Genomic DNA, 15,790 nt, shown 5'->3' on the forward strand with positions numbered 1-15,790 from the left:
TGCAAAGATGAAGTACTTTGTAGAGCCTAATACAGCAAGATACCAGCAACATGTTGGAAAAAAATTTGTTAACACATTTTGCAAGTTAACGAAGCACTAGCATTAATATTGGTACAATGTGTGATGTTTGGCTTAGAATAAATTCCATTATTTTAAGAGATGCTGCATCACCATCGCTCTTTATTTCAAGAATATGATATTGAGAGAAAAATCTGGACGTTAATGATTCTGAGTTAAAAAGTGATTCAGAAGCATCAAATACTTCTGACTGAGAAAAATTTTAGAAATACTATAAACAACTTATTTTGCTTATATTTATCTCTTCATATACTCATGAGTGACAGATGATTAAAAATTCATGTCTAAATACATCCAAAATAGTTTTTCTAAGGATAATATAAAATGCTAAGAGATAACAGAATTATAGTTGAAGCAGCAGTGCTTTTTTTCTTTTTTAGTAATATATAAAATAATAATTTGTCTACAGTCAATAATATCTTAGATTTGATAAAATAGAGTATTACCAAATGTATAATTGAGATCTGTTTAAATGTCATACCACTGATAATAAAAATGTTATTTCATATGAACAAAAATGTATAATTATAAGATATAAATTGTACCAATTATCATAGTAAATATATCAAGGCTGTATGGAAGATGGACTCATATCCTTACAAAAGCAAAATTATTAAGAAAATTTAGAGGCTAGGTTAATGTCATCCTAATGTTAACGTTAGATTAAGCTGTTTTCGGATCAAGGTTAAAAAAAAAAAGGAATCTAGAAAATCTTCTCATCAGTCCTTAAAATATTTTTTTCTTTCTAGCTGCCTGCTAGAGACTTTGCCTTTATAGACACAGGAGTTATTTTAGGTGCCTGGGGACACAGGCTTAACTAATCATCCGTAATTGTTTCCTGTTGAGAATACTGAACACCAAGAATTGACAGCAAAGGGAAATAAAAGTGTTAATGTGTTCAAAGGGCCATTATTCAACTACAGCTTTGGAAATGTGTGCAGCATCTCCAGAGGATTTAATACATTTATGGAGCAAACTTTTTCCATGAATATTTAATTTCCAGAAGTTGAAATTAGGGGCTTGGTTCATTACAGATTTACATATGTTACATACTTTGGCATGTTTGAATGACATTTAATTATTAATCAGAACTTTGCTTTTTTTTTTTTTTGTACACGGGCCTCTCACTGTTGTGGCCTCTCCTGTTGGCGGAGCACAGGCTCCGGACGCGCAGGCTCAGCGTCCATGGCTCACGGGCCCAGCCGCTCCGCGGCATGTGGGATCTTCCCGGACCGGGGCACAAACCCATGTCCCCTGCATTGGCAGGTGGATTCTCAACCACTGCGCCACCAGGGAAGCCCAGAACTTTGCTTTTTAAGGCATAATTTGCTGTTAAAAACATGAATTAGGTAAAATGTTATGTTTCTAACATTCCTATTGCTTTTTTAAATGTTCAGATCCAGGCATAACACTGCAACCATTTATGCTTTCCCCTTACCTTCCCCAATGTGTCAATTAAAGACTAAAATGTTCCCCTTATATAGAATATTTATTAGAGATTCTTAAAGACAGAAAATCCCTTACACCCAGCTGAGAGTTTAGAAGTGGACCAACCTGAATTTCACTCCTAGATGTAGCATTCAATTAATTGTATGGTCTTGGATACGTTACTTAACCCTCTAAGTGCCTGTAAAACGGAAATAATAACTATCTTGTAGAATAATAACATATGTATATCTTATATATCTTAAATAGCTGGATATAATGCCGGACTTTCAAAATAGTAGCTATTTTTATTACTGCTTAAATTACAAAAAATTATGCCTTACAGTACATATACGTATAATTTTATGTAAAATGTAAGGTATGACAGTCTCTATAAATATGACAGAAAAAAATGACATAGTCTCTATAAAGGTAGAGACTATATCATTTTTTCTCTCATATTTACGTCCTCAACGTCTGGCGTGTGGTATATACATGATCAAACTTTCTGAATGGATGAATGAGTATTTAGACCTAATGAAATGTGTATCTGATGGAAGTCGAACAGGTAACAAGAGTAATTTCTGACACTCCAGTGAGCACATGACTTAAATGAACATCTTCATCTTTTCTTTAGTTTTCCTGTTTATATAGAGATCTGTGCCCCAGAAAATTCTTATGATTCGGTTCAGTAACTGAGTGAGCAAGCTTTTCTTCAGAGTTGGAAGGTACAGTATGAATATTAAATAGCAGCATGACGCTGGGATAGCCACATCCCTGTGATTTTAAGTATCTCAGTCTGTAAAATGACAGATTTGAACTAAATCATTGGTGCTAAAATATTTTCTTAGAAGAAATATTCTCAAAAATAATCTTATGGACCTCCACTAGAAAAAACTGATAAAACCAGAACAGATGCATGAAATGGGCCTACGTGTCTATGTGTGTATGGGAGTGAGCGTTTGTGCCCCCAAGAGAGGCAGAAAATACAGTCTATCAAGCACCCTTTGAGCCACACCTCCCACCTCCTACACTCCCACCCACCTTGACCATGAACACAAACCTATTAGCCTGTGAGACAACCCTGAGAGAATGCTAGAAATCCACTCACCACAGTTTGGAAATGGATAGGATGAACACCAGGTTCCACTCTTGCCTAATATTCTATGATATTGTGATTCTGAGATTCAAAAGACCCTACATTCCTATCTTCTCCCACCACTTTTTGAAAGCTGAGACAAATAAATTAAAAGAATAGGATTAAAGAGTCGCTTCTCAGCTTCAGAGCATTGTGGTACAGGTAAACCGGGAAAGACTGAAACAGGACAATGAGTAAGAGGCTGAAACTGGAAGCCCTAGGCTAACAGGTCTGTGCTCCTAACTGGCTCAAGCTCAGACTGAGTCAGACTGTTTATATCTATTCTGTGTTTTCACTTTTACAGTAAACAATCAATAGAGTTAGAACAGACATCTTTTAAACTTACGGTATGACTGAATTGACCAGCTCTTTCTAGTATAATGTGGACACAGCCTGAGAGTTCGTGAAAGGTGACAGAACTTTGCTTTTCCTTGTCCAGAGATAGGAAAAGCAAAAGAAGCAGGAGGCACGGAAAATGCAGGAGAATGATGGGTAGAGGAAGAATCAGCAGGAGAGCAATCAGTAGCCTACATAGGAGCCCCAGATATAATACTTGATTTCAAGGGAAATTCTATTTTAAAAGTTATTTTAAAATGAAGAAATGTTGAACAGAGATGATATGAGGCAGATAGAAGGAGAGACTAATTTAAGACTAAAAAATGAAAACTACAGCAATTAATATATTATTCATCACTAACAGTAAGATAATCTTACCTGTCACTATGTAAAATTAATTTTGATTCTGTGAAGTTTCATGTATATATCAGTACTAACTTTTAACATAAAGCAGAAAGAAAGCTGAATTGTTGAAAAATGTGCTAATATCCACACACACACCCCCACACACACACCTGTAAATATGCAGTCTATTCCAAAGCCAAGGAAAATTTCTTTATGGCATTCTTTTTTTTTTTTTTTTTTGATTTAGATTCTGTCATTTTATTCACATAGTACCCAAAAAACTCTTTCCATGATTAAGCAGTAATTCACAATACATGTATCTTGAGGCATTTGCTGCTTTAATAGATGGCTTGTTCCTCTCTTTAATTACAAAAAGAATGAGACCCAAATAAAAAGACTCCTACATTTTTAATAAATGAAAATGTACAAAACTCAATACTTATTCATATTTACTAGAGCTACAAAGTATAATCACTATCAGAAAATTCTAAAATTAAAATTTGTGTTCTCCTCTCCCCTTACTAATCTAATATTTATCAATATTCTAACTAAGTAGAGCATGTAATCCCACATTTGTCTCAGGAGTTACTCCAAGCACTAGATATGACTGGATTTTCTGATAATGAAATGTTTACCCTTCATGAGGTACAAAGTTCACCATGAGGCCTATCTTCCCTTCTCCTTCTAAGGACTTTCATTTCTCATGGTTGCCTCCATATTGGGTAACGGTGGCACCATGGGAGACACGACAATCCATGTATTCTTGTAATACATACAGAGTTTTATTAAGAATCCCTGGAAAGGGGGACGTTATGTTATATAGTCAGAATACTTAAAAAAAAAACCAGTCATTTACTTTTTAAACAAGAGAATCTGATTGAATTAAATGTGGGTTAAACTCAATGGACTCTTTAAATTGAACTTTAGTGATTTTCTCATTTGTACAAGAGTATCAAAATCCAAGGTCTTAACATCATGATAAATTGTCTAGAAACTCATTTAGTAAGAATGCATAAGACCCTGAAAAGGTTGTCCTGGGATGCCTGAAACATGTTCACAGCTGATTTATGCCAGAACAGAGGCCATGAAGAACTCTGAAGGATAGTCACCAGCTGTTAAGGTTTCTCATTTCCAGGTAAGTACAGTTCTCCATTATGTGCTGCACTTACCAGGTAACATCAGTCTCGTTTGGACAGTCTTTTCTTCATCTTCTTTATTTCTTTATGTTAAGGTGATCATCAACTTTATATAAGCACCGACAGATAACTGTTCATTATTAGAACACTCATCGTATTTAGGCCACTTCCTAAAGACACGTAGAGCAAATCTTAATGCTTTCACTGAGATATTTCCAATATAAATTGTAAAGGAGATAAATTTTTTTTTCCTACACAGGAAATTACTTATTATCATCAACAGTATGTATAGATATTATACATCAACTATACCTCAATTTTAAAAATTGAAACAAAACACTATGTAGGTTCTCAGGTTTTTGTAAGAGACGAGTAAAGTCCCTTTACTCACCTGCTTCCTAACAATGACCCTGGACATTTCAGCTTAGGTCTTGAGGTACATATTCTTTTGGGTCTCCTCAATCCTATTCTCATATTTTGAATCAGGTAACAGAAAAATGAAACAGGAAATTTATTTTATTATTATTATTTTTGGCCATGCCACGTGACTTGGAGGATATTAGTTCCCTGATCAGGGACTGAATCCAGGCCTGCAGCAGTGAAAGTGTGGAGTCCTAACCACTGGACTGCCAGAGAATTTCCAGGAAATTTTTTTTAAAAACGGATTAAATCTTTGGTCTAGTAACTCCAATGTGCAAGCAATGAAATGGAGAATACCCACTTATATACTAACTCACACACTCCTTCTCAACAGGGAAAATGTACTTGTCTAAAAAGGAACATACTAGTTCATTATTTGTGTTAATAATGGAAACAGTAGAACATGTCTGAGAGTATCTTTTCAAGAGTTGCACTAGGGATGGAAATCCGATTTAAGCTTTACAATCTCAATCACCTGAACTGACACTGTACAGAAAAGCAAACAATGCTGACAGAAAATATTCTACATTCTCTCCTGTGGCTTTTACAACCTTTGAAAGGAAATTGGTGCCCACTGAAACTACCGATTTATACTAAAGGAGTACTGGTGCCTTGTGTCTGCTCCCCTGTTGAAAAAGTTCTCAGTAAATGTTTTGACTCCCTCACAGCACTGATGGGACTTTCTCTCTAGTATGTTTTTTCCTATGTCTGAAAAGATTCGAGCTCTGACTAAAGGCTTTCCCACATTCACGACATTTGAAGGGTTTCTCCCCAGTGTGAGTTCTTCGATGTTGAATCAGGATTGCACTTCGGCTGAAAGCCTTTGCACACACGTCACATGTATAAGGTTTCTCTCCACTGTGGATCCTCTGATGTAGATTAAGGGCTGAGCTCTGAGTAAAGACTTTCCCACATTCATTACACTTGTGTTGTTTTTTTCGATTACGGTTTCCCTGTCTTCTTTCAAACTTTCTATCTTGTTCACAGGTTCCTCTAAATGTGAAACTCTGGGAAGCATTCATTTGAAGAGTGTTAGAAACTTTGTGATGCAGTTCTTTGCCTGAAGAAGTCTTTCGCCTTGAAGCTGATTTCACATTTATAGTTCTGGTGTCTCTATCATTTTGTCTTAAGGTGTGATGCTCCTTCGATGCCCACTGCAGTTGCTTTTTTGTGGGCTTAAGCTGGCTACGTGGTGTCTCCTGAGTGATTTCACAAGTTGATAGCTTCTTTGCAAGCATGTCCTCATGTCGTCCAAGAGAGACCTGTTCAGCCACCCTGTCATGCTCTTTCTCCAGCTCCTCCAGCATCACCACGGCTTCCTCTCCACTCTCTGGTCGGTTCTCTTCAAACCAGGCCTGCAGCTCCTCAGGCAACATGGCCAGGAACTGCTCCAGCACCAGCAACTCCAGGATCTGCTCCTTGCTATGCACCTCTGGCCTCAGCCACTGACAGCACAGCTCACAGAGCTGGCTCAGAGCCTCCCAGGGCCCAGATGACTCTTGGTAGTCAAACTGCCTGAACCGCTGGCGGTAGGTCTCTGAGCTGTAGTAGCTGCTCCAGTGGCGGCTGGAGACCATATTAGAGGCCTGCCCTCCCTCTTCCACCTTCATTACCAGAATGCAGTCAGGGTCCCCTTAAGTTTGTGGAAGGAGTTTTGATGTCTCTCTCAATTTTGCAGACATTTGGACTAGGAATAGCTCAGAACTGCTAGGCTTTAATCTTCAAGAAGGTGAAACTCTCCTTATGGACACTGCTCCTCTGCTGAGCCTGCTCCCGACAGTCCCGGGACACCTTCCTCCACCACACGGCGCCGCTCCCGGACAGGGACCCGACTCCGCGAGACCACATGAGGAGAATGTATGGCATTCTTTTAGCACTGATATCTGACCATTTATAATCATGCATCAGTCAGTCCTGGTAACTTTGGAAGTAGTTGTTCCTACTTAGTTTTTTGTTGTTGTTGTTGCTGTTAAGTAATAACTATCTTGGGGGAGATACTTTGAGACTACCCCATAAAGATTTAAATTGGCTTTATATGAAACCTATATGTTGAATCAGAAAGTGTTTTATTGTACTTAGTTTTACTAGTTAGGAGCATGGTCTATTTTTCTATTTACCTGTTTTTCTTTAGAAAAACAAATAAGATGATTTTGTTCCATGCTTACAATGGAACAAAGTGGAATTTAAAACCAAGTAGAGTATAGAGGACAGGCTCTACTTGGTTTTAAATTCCACTTTGTTCCATTGTAAGCACAGAACAAAATCATCTTATTTGTTTTTCTAAAAAGGCAGACTTTTTTTCAGCACAGTAAAAAATGTAGATTCAAGCATGGGAATTTTATTCAAGAAATACTGATGAATATTCATGCATGGACTGAAGAATATGAAATATGAAATATCAACTTCCCTAAAAGTCATGGGATAAAAATTTTTGTAGAAGGCAATTATATTACTCAAAAAAAATACCTATAAAAACCCCAACACCACAGAAGCAAATGATGTATTTAATGTCATTGGTAAATTAGGATTCTTTTAGATAAACATAAAGAAGGAAATGGCATGCTACTTTGAATTGTTATCAGTTATGATGTATTTATAAAGTGATAGTGAGAGTAAGAAAAAAGTAGAAGAAATATTAAAACATATTCTAAAATATCCTTCTCTACTTTGTTTTCCTCCATAGTATTTATATCCTTATACTTTATTATTGCTAAGATCATTTACACTTCTTTGTTTATTTTTCTCTCTTCTCACTATAAAACAGGTCTCCTATTATAATTTTGTTGTTTTGTTCACTGCTGTATCCCCAACAATTTTTTTAATAGCTGGCACATAGTAGGTGATAAATATCGGCAGAATGAATGAACTGGTATGTGGCAGTATGTGCGAGAGATACCAAGTCACTCTCCTTGAGTATCAAGAGAGAATCCTTTTAAAGTCAAGGCAAAAAGACAAAGTTAACTACGAAAGGGGATAAAATTAACCTGGATTTAAATTCAAAGGAACTTTCAATGTTGGAAGGCAATGGAGAGATGCCTTTGGAAAGAAAAATGAGTTCAGACTGTGGTAAAGATAAGTAGCTTATATATAAGAGTAACTCTCCTACAAATAATTATTAAAAAATAATTTATAAACCAAGTTGAAGGCACTTTTAGAATGTCCAAAGGCAGGCAGCAATCATGGAATATTTCAACTTCTGAAAGAATAAATGGCCACTGAGTCAGATCCACACTTATTTGACTTTTCCCCGAAGGCAATTCCCACTTCATATAGCATAGGGGAGCTATAATTCAAGCAGAAATCTGCTGTTTTATCAGGTTGAGGTGTCAGAGAACAGAGTTTGGGCTACCAGAGGAGCTATAAATAGAAGGGGGAAATCCTGAGAAGGAAAGCACCAGAGGGAAAGAGTTACTAACTCAGCATACACACTTTCCTCAAATCCTTGGTTGATCTTTGAATGAATGCACAAGGAAGATTCCAAGAAGTCTAGTGGAAAACAACAGCTGGAAATGTGAAAAAGCTGAGCAAATATCTTAGCTCCTGTCAACAGAAGAAGAGATAGAATATATCATCTGAGTCTGAATTTCTACCCATTGATGAAGGAATCCGCTTTGCCTTTTGTGCCTACCACTGTAAGCACAGCTCCTCTATCCAAGAGCTAGATCCTTTGTCTTGGTCATTTGTGAATTCAGACCAGGGTGAAGCCTTCAGATCTAATCCGAATTCAGCAAAGCAATCTCAACAGGAGCAATCTCATGATGCTAGTCTTAGACACCTGAAGGGTTGGATTTGTCTCATCCTAAGATGTCCCCTTTGCATATTAATATGGGTACTCTGCTGAGCCACTTCTTTTGTGATCTTGCTATTTGGCCTACTGTATGACTGGCACTTGAGTTCTAAAATTAACAGAGGTAGAGCCAGTTAAGAACTCAGCGGTTATTTAGGCATTATGAATGACTGGTGCCAATTTTTCTAACAGAGAGTACCAAGCTATTATGTGAATCATTTTTTTTACTTCAAAAAACCAATTGGTTGACATAGTTCAAGCCTGAACCCTAATGGTTGCAGCTGTGAAGACCAGGATCCATTCTTTATTAAGGTTATTTACTTCCTTTAATTTAAAGTCATTATACTTTGGTGTAAGGATCAGAGGCATAGAAAAACTGTAACATATGCTTCACTCTCTGTAATATTCTTTCATCCCTTTTTATGCATTTAAAATGTTGGGATTTTCTTATTATCTTATATAAGGATTCCCAAGTAAGAATTTATTTTTACAACAACAAATAGATAGCACAGCTTCAAGATGGCACAATTCTGGTACTGTTGGTTATGGCAGACCATCTAGCTTATCTTTGGATATAATTTTGTCATTTATTATTTCTGGATCAATATATCTGATCCAAGATCATTTTTTTCTTTGCTTCAAAACTGTATTGTTTATTTTAGACAATCTATATTATCATTCTTAGAATGTTTAAAAAATAGTCATTGTATTACTACTGTAGTTATGCCCAGTGGTCAGAAAATTTTTCTCTAAGAACCAAATGGCAAATATTTATGTCTTTGGGGCCCAAGAAGCAAAATTAAGCAATTGTTACTGCCAAAGAGCTAATAGTCCTTTTACACTTTACATTTTAATAGGTTAAAAAAATTCTTCATTTACAGGCCATACAAAAATAGGCAGAATATCAGATTTAGTCCATGGGCTATATTTTCCAGCCTTCCTCTTTAGCACACCTTTATCAGGTGAGGGGGTGACGTTCATTAGAATCTTTCAACTTCTTGACCTTCATCTCCATTAGTTCCACTTGATATTTCCTTATGTATTTAAAAATATACCTACTCTATGATTCAGTCATTCTCTCCTAGGTATTTACTCCAAAAAAGGAAGCAATTTATCCATGGAAGAAGACTTACACAAAAATGCTTGTCACCTTTATTTCCAGTATTGCCAAATGTCCATCAGGATAAAAGATTTAAAAAGCATTGTAATATATTCACTCAATAAAATACTACTCAGCAATAAAAATGAATGAACCACTGATGTATGCAACAACATAGATGAATCTCAAAAACCATGTGTTTTGGGCAAAAGAAGTCAGGTACATAAGAGTGCTATATTATCTATATGAAGATCAAGAAAAGGCAAAACACATTTAGCTTAATAGAAATTGATTATGACAGGCTAATCTATGGGGGTAGGGACTGGCTGTATAGGAGGCATGAGTAAATTTTATGGAATTAAAGAAATGGTCTATGTCTTTACGGGAGTGTAGGCTACATGGGTATAATCATGTATCAAAACATTTAATTGTTGTCTAAATCTGTGCACTTCACCATATGTAAAGTTTACTTCAATAAAACCACAAAAAGGCATTTAAAAATATGAACAGATATCCCTCCTTAATATAAACAAATACAATATTTACTTAAATATATACTTGACAAAATATTACCATATCAAATTCAACAATACATGAAAGGGATTATAAACCCAAATTGTGTTTATTCCAGGTTTGTGTTTATTGTACACAATTGTAAACAATTGTGTTTATTCCAAGGTTGACTTATCCTTTGAAAATCAAAAATTTAATTCACAGAATTAATAGGAAAAGGATAAATCCCATATGATAATTTTAATGGATGCATAAAAATGTTTAGCAATACATGATAAAGAATAGTAGAGAGTATTCTCAATCTGATAAATTGCCTCTAACAAAAAACCTAAAGCTAATATTAAACTTACTCATGAAAGACTGAATTATTCACCTCCCCACACTAGGATCCAGAAAAAGACAATAATTCCTACTTCTACAACTTCTAGTCAATATTGTATTGGAGGTTTTAGCCATTGTTAGTAAGTCAAGAAAAACAAATAAAGCACACAAAAATCAGGAAGAAAAAAACTAAAGCTCAACAAACTTATTAAATTATTATACAGTAAAATAGACACATTTGTGTATAGTTCTATAAATATTAACACAAAAGTCAACTTTGAGTCCTACTTGCAATGAATCAATCAAATCAACCCTTACCTCTCATACCACTCTCCTGACCCAAGGGTTGGACACTATGCTCTACTCTTTGATCAACTTATATCATTTCAATACTTAATATCTGAGATTATAGCTGCTAATATCACTGTCAACAGTGCTGAAGAATGATTAGTATAAAAAATGGGCAAGGGAGGGCAAGAATGACACTGAAAGCCTCAGAAAATTATATTACATATCCTGCATGCAGGAGACAATTGTTCTACTTTTTGGTTAATTCAGAGCCTATAGGATATATTGGTTATGTGAAACACATCTGCTTGAATGATCAACACAATTGCATAGAAAATTTCACATTCTATTTAGGTAATACCTTAAATGTCAATAGTAAGTGAAATGCATTTACTGATTAATCTATGTAGGAGACACCTGCCTTTGAAAAAACAATATCTTTTACTTATGAGCAGAATTATCAAACAGTTCTCAGATTACAGGGTCAGTTGGTTGCTGGTTGCCCTGGGAGCAACTCCATCTAATTAACTTCTTTGCTATTCTCATTTCATAGTGAAGGAATAAAATTGTGGGTTTGAAATTGCCTTCAGCTTTTGATGATATGCCCCTTAATATTCTTCTTGTTTTATGTACAGTTGGATTACATTCATCCCTTTGATGTTTGTGGGGTGCCCATTCCCATGTCCAAGTATTTTTTATAAAACAGGATTGAGCTACTATGAGATACATCATTTAGTAGAACTCGATATTAGACTAAGCAAGAGACTTCAGCCTATGGCTATGAGACATGGTCAGGAGCTGGCAGCCAACAGATGAAAGCACAAAGTAAAGAAAACCTTGCCTCCAACCCAAGTTTTCCGCCTTAGAATTTATTGTTGGAAAACAACTTACCCCTCTCCTGGTTTATGAGAGACTGGGATGCAAGCCTTAAAGCTCTGGCCATGACATAATGGAAATCTTGCTTCCAGTCCTATTTTGGCACTCAGGATTTATGAATGGAGAAGATCAGACCTTCCTCCAGCATCATAGAAATAATAAGGTCTGATTCTATAGATAGCAACTGTATGGCACAGGGGACGAGCAGCCTCTGTTTCTGATCCACCACTTCCACACTTCACCAGGATTGCTCATCTTACCTATTTAATTGGTACTTGTTTCCATGGAGCTTCTAGGGGTCTAGTACCTTTCTGAGAGGGAAGCCTGTAGATAACGGTCCTCAAAGTACAGACCCTGTACCAGCTGCATAAGCATCACCTGGGAAATTGTTAGGAGTTCAAATCTAATGTATACTGAGAATTTCCTTGATTTTAGTATTATGTGCAGTTCCCCAAACACACTTAGCCACAGAAACTTTTCTTTTTTACATAGGCATCTCTTCAGGCTTATGTTCTATGAAATACTCTCAATAAAACAGAGCTTTAGAGAATGCTGTTTGAACTGGGATGCAGTTCAAAATTATACCTAATGATATTTCCTTTCCTTTAGCCAAACAAAAAGGCATACAATTGAAAAGCACATGAAGAAATAAGGCCATTACTTTTAAAAATAAATACATTCAATGTTCATTGCAGCTCTATTTACAATAGCCAGCACATGGAAGCAACCTAAGTGTCCATCGACAGATGAATGGATAAAGACAATGTGGCACACATATACAATGGAATATTACTCAGCCATATAAAGAAATGAAATTGAGTTATTTGTAGTGAGGTGGATGGACCTAGAGTTTGTCATACAGAGTGAAGTAAGTCAGAAAGAGCAAAACAAATACTGTATGCTAAAACATATATATGGAATCTAAAAAACAAAACAAAACAAAACATGGTTCTGAAGAACCTAGGGGCAGGACAGGAATAAAGACACAGATGTAGAGAATGGACTTGAGGACACGGGGAGGGGGAAGAGTAAGATGGGATGAAGTGAGAGAGTGGCATGGACATATATACACTACCACATGTAAAACAGATAGCTATTGGGAAGCAGCCGCATAGCACAGGGAGATCAGCTCCGTGCTTTGTGACCACCTAGAGGGCTGGGATAAGGACAGTGAGAGGGAGACACAAGAGGGAGGGGATATGGGGATATATGTATACGTATAGCTGATTCACTTTGCTATACATCAGAAACTAACACAACATTGTAAAGCAATTATACTCCAATAAAGATGTTAAAAAATAAATAAAAACATTTATATTAAATGGATGAATTAATTCTTTGAAGTAACTAATGTTGAAATCTAGTTTTTCAAAAAAATTTATCTTGCGGTTAAATAATTTAAAATTTCTAACATGTGCCAACATATGCTGACTTGTCCTCTTTTATTATATTCCTCATTTTGTAAAATACTTGGCAAATATGGCTATAATCAAGACAAATTAGATTTTCAATTAAAGAAGTAAGGATAGAACAGTTAACTGAAATCCCCAGTTAATCCAAAGCTTTATTTTAACCAATAGATTCAGCTAAGCATATGGCTGCATTATATTCATGGCTAAATCATTAGGAATCTAGAAAATGAAAAGCAGATTTACTGTTACTGTGCATGTTCCCACAGTTTCAATGCCTATGAGACCCAATCTGCTGGAGTTTGTCAGTGTTCCAGGTTTTAAATAAGAAGATGTCTGCATACTTGCTCTAAATGGTATTCCAGGAAGCTCTTAAATTGACTTTAACTGCTATGTCACTTAATTTGAGCTGAGAACTCAATGAGTTCCTGTCCAAAATCAGTTCTGAAACTAATGTGTCTTTGTACCGTCACTGGTGGCCCCTTTTCCATATTTCATGAGCTATGAAAATTCACAGTTCTACCTCCATGTGAAGCTGGTTTACCGCTTGAATAATTAGGACCAAATGGAGATGGTAATTCAAATGAGAAATGTGCTTACATGTTAGTCATCTATCCAGGGGAAAAAAAATGAAGACAATTGATCATTTCACTTTTCAAGTAGAAAAGTTGGCAACTAATAATCATCATCATCACAACTTCCAGTTATTAATTGCTTAAATATTCCAAAAATCATGCTCAGCAGGTTAAATTAATTATTAATTAATTTAGAGTAAGCTCTCTTTCTCGGAATTTATCTGTTGATATATTTCCACATATGTTAAACAATATACTTAATAGCAAAAGATTGGAAAAACCTAAATGATCACCAATAGAACCTTGTTTAAATAAAAATTAGCATATGTTTACAATGGAATCCCATTGTGGAAACAGATCACTGTATGCTCATGCTTGATTAGAAATTTTAACTGAAGCCACAAGCTTCAAACCTCAGCCTTGTGCCAAAGACCTTAAAGGAATACAAAATTATCAATACAAGGGTTTCAGGAGTGTTTCTCAGACATTTTCCATGACGGCACAAAACACGTAGAAATTAAAACAGAAGAACTTTTAGAAGTATTGACTTCAGTGAGTAGGTACTGTTTTAGGGATTGTGGGACATGCTTTAATTAGAAGAGCACTTGTTTGAAGAAGCCCTGCCTTCTGGTCTCAGTGCTGCCATGATTTTGGACAAGTTCCTGAATTTCTTTGAGTGACATGGTCCTCATTGGAAAAATCATGCAGCTAGGTCAGATAATCAAAAATTGTATAACTTCTCGTATCATTGCACTTAAATTGTTCTCATTAACTTCTTTGGGAGATCATGGCTTCAGCAAGCTGAGAAAGATTCACAAAGAATTCCTTCAGAATCATATACTATACAGCAGTATGTTCTCACTCCCAAATCCTTTGAGTGTTGGGGAGGTTCCATATTTATTAGGGAGACTGTACTGCACATAGTGGGTCATTACAATGCATAGGCCCAACAGCCAATCCTAAGTATTCTTAAATATCAAGCTTAGCTAGACGTATCAACTTATAACAGGAAGAACAGGAGATATAGTAAAGAAGAATAGATTTTAAAAAGATTTTTGGCCTAAGAAAAGACTTTAGGCTGGCTCAAGCTCCTTCTTTATTCTTTTTATGTAATACTGTGTCTGTCTTTTGAAAATGCGGTTATAAAACTGAGTCAAGTGTGGTGGGTAACTGATAAATATTAGATAAAGAAGTGTTAATCCAATGGGTGGCGATTATATTTTAAATTTTAAAATGCCAAATAACTGGTGAAATTAACACAAATGCCAGAAATTTATATACAATCTCCCACGTAACCGTTAAGGCATCTGACCTTATGACATCACATGGAGAAGAGGCTCCAGGCAGAGGTGGGAAGATTTCTAATGACCACTGGTGATTTAAACAGTGTTGATTAGATCACATTCCTGGCAGATTAGTTATTCTCTTCTGGAAATCTTTGAAAGCAGCATTTCTAACTCAGGATTTATTAGAAGTATAATAAAAAAAAAAAAGAAACCCTTTGGATTAGGAGCTCTTCATGAGTAATAGCAACAAAGGCATTAAATTATTTATATAAACGTTTTAAGAGATTCTTTAATAAGAACTACAAGCCTCATGCAGTTATGACGTTACTACTTTCAAATAATCTCATTCACTTTAAATGAAAGAGCAACAATAAAAAATATCATTCTCTTGCAATGCTACCTAATACCTATACAAAAGCTACCAGAAAAATAACTAGTGGGCATAAGCAAACTTTTCAGAAGACTCCAGGTATGAAACCTGTATTAAATTATCTTTTTTGTTTCTTTATGGTTTCATGAGTACAACATCTTTCCTCCCAGTAGCTCAACCCCATTTCATTGATTAATTCATCTGCCTACCATGATCACTTTTACTGAACTCAGAGATGGAGCTAAGTACCTATATACACACTGAATGAACTAGGAGATACAGGTAGGGCTGGTGAATGGTCTCATTAAACTACACATTACAGATGTGCTCCTAGAGGGTCTAAGGAGATATCAGTCTATATTCATTGATAGTCTGTTACACTGGTAGA

The 15,790-nt window shown here is 35.9% G+C and overlaps 1 pseudogene; it reads right to left on the reverse strand.

Annotated features, from left to right (window-relative positions):
• Positions 1-5,267: 5,267 nt before the first annotated feature.
• On the reverse strand, positions 5,268-6,560 carry LOC115853920 (zinc finger protein 396 pseudogene; annotated as a pseudogene).
• Positions 6,561-15,790: the final 9,230 nt, after the last annotated feature.

The sequence above is a fragment of the Globicephala melas genome, chromosome 9 (assembly GCF_963455315.2).
Source record: "Globicephala melas chromosome 9, mGloMel1.2, whole genome shotgun sequence".
Taxonomy (NCBI): Eukaryota; Metazoa; Chordata; class Mammalia; order Artiodactyla; family Delphinidae; genus Globicephala; species Globicephala melas.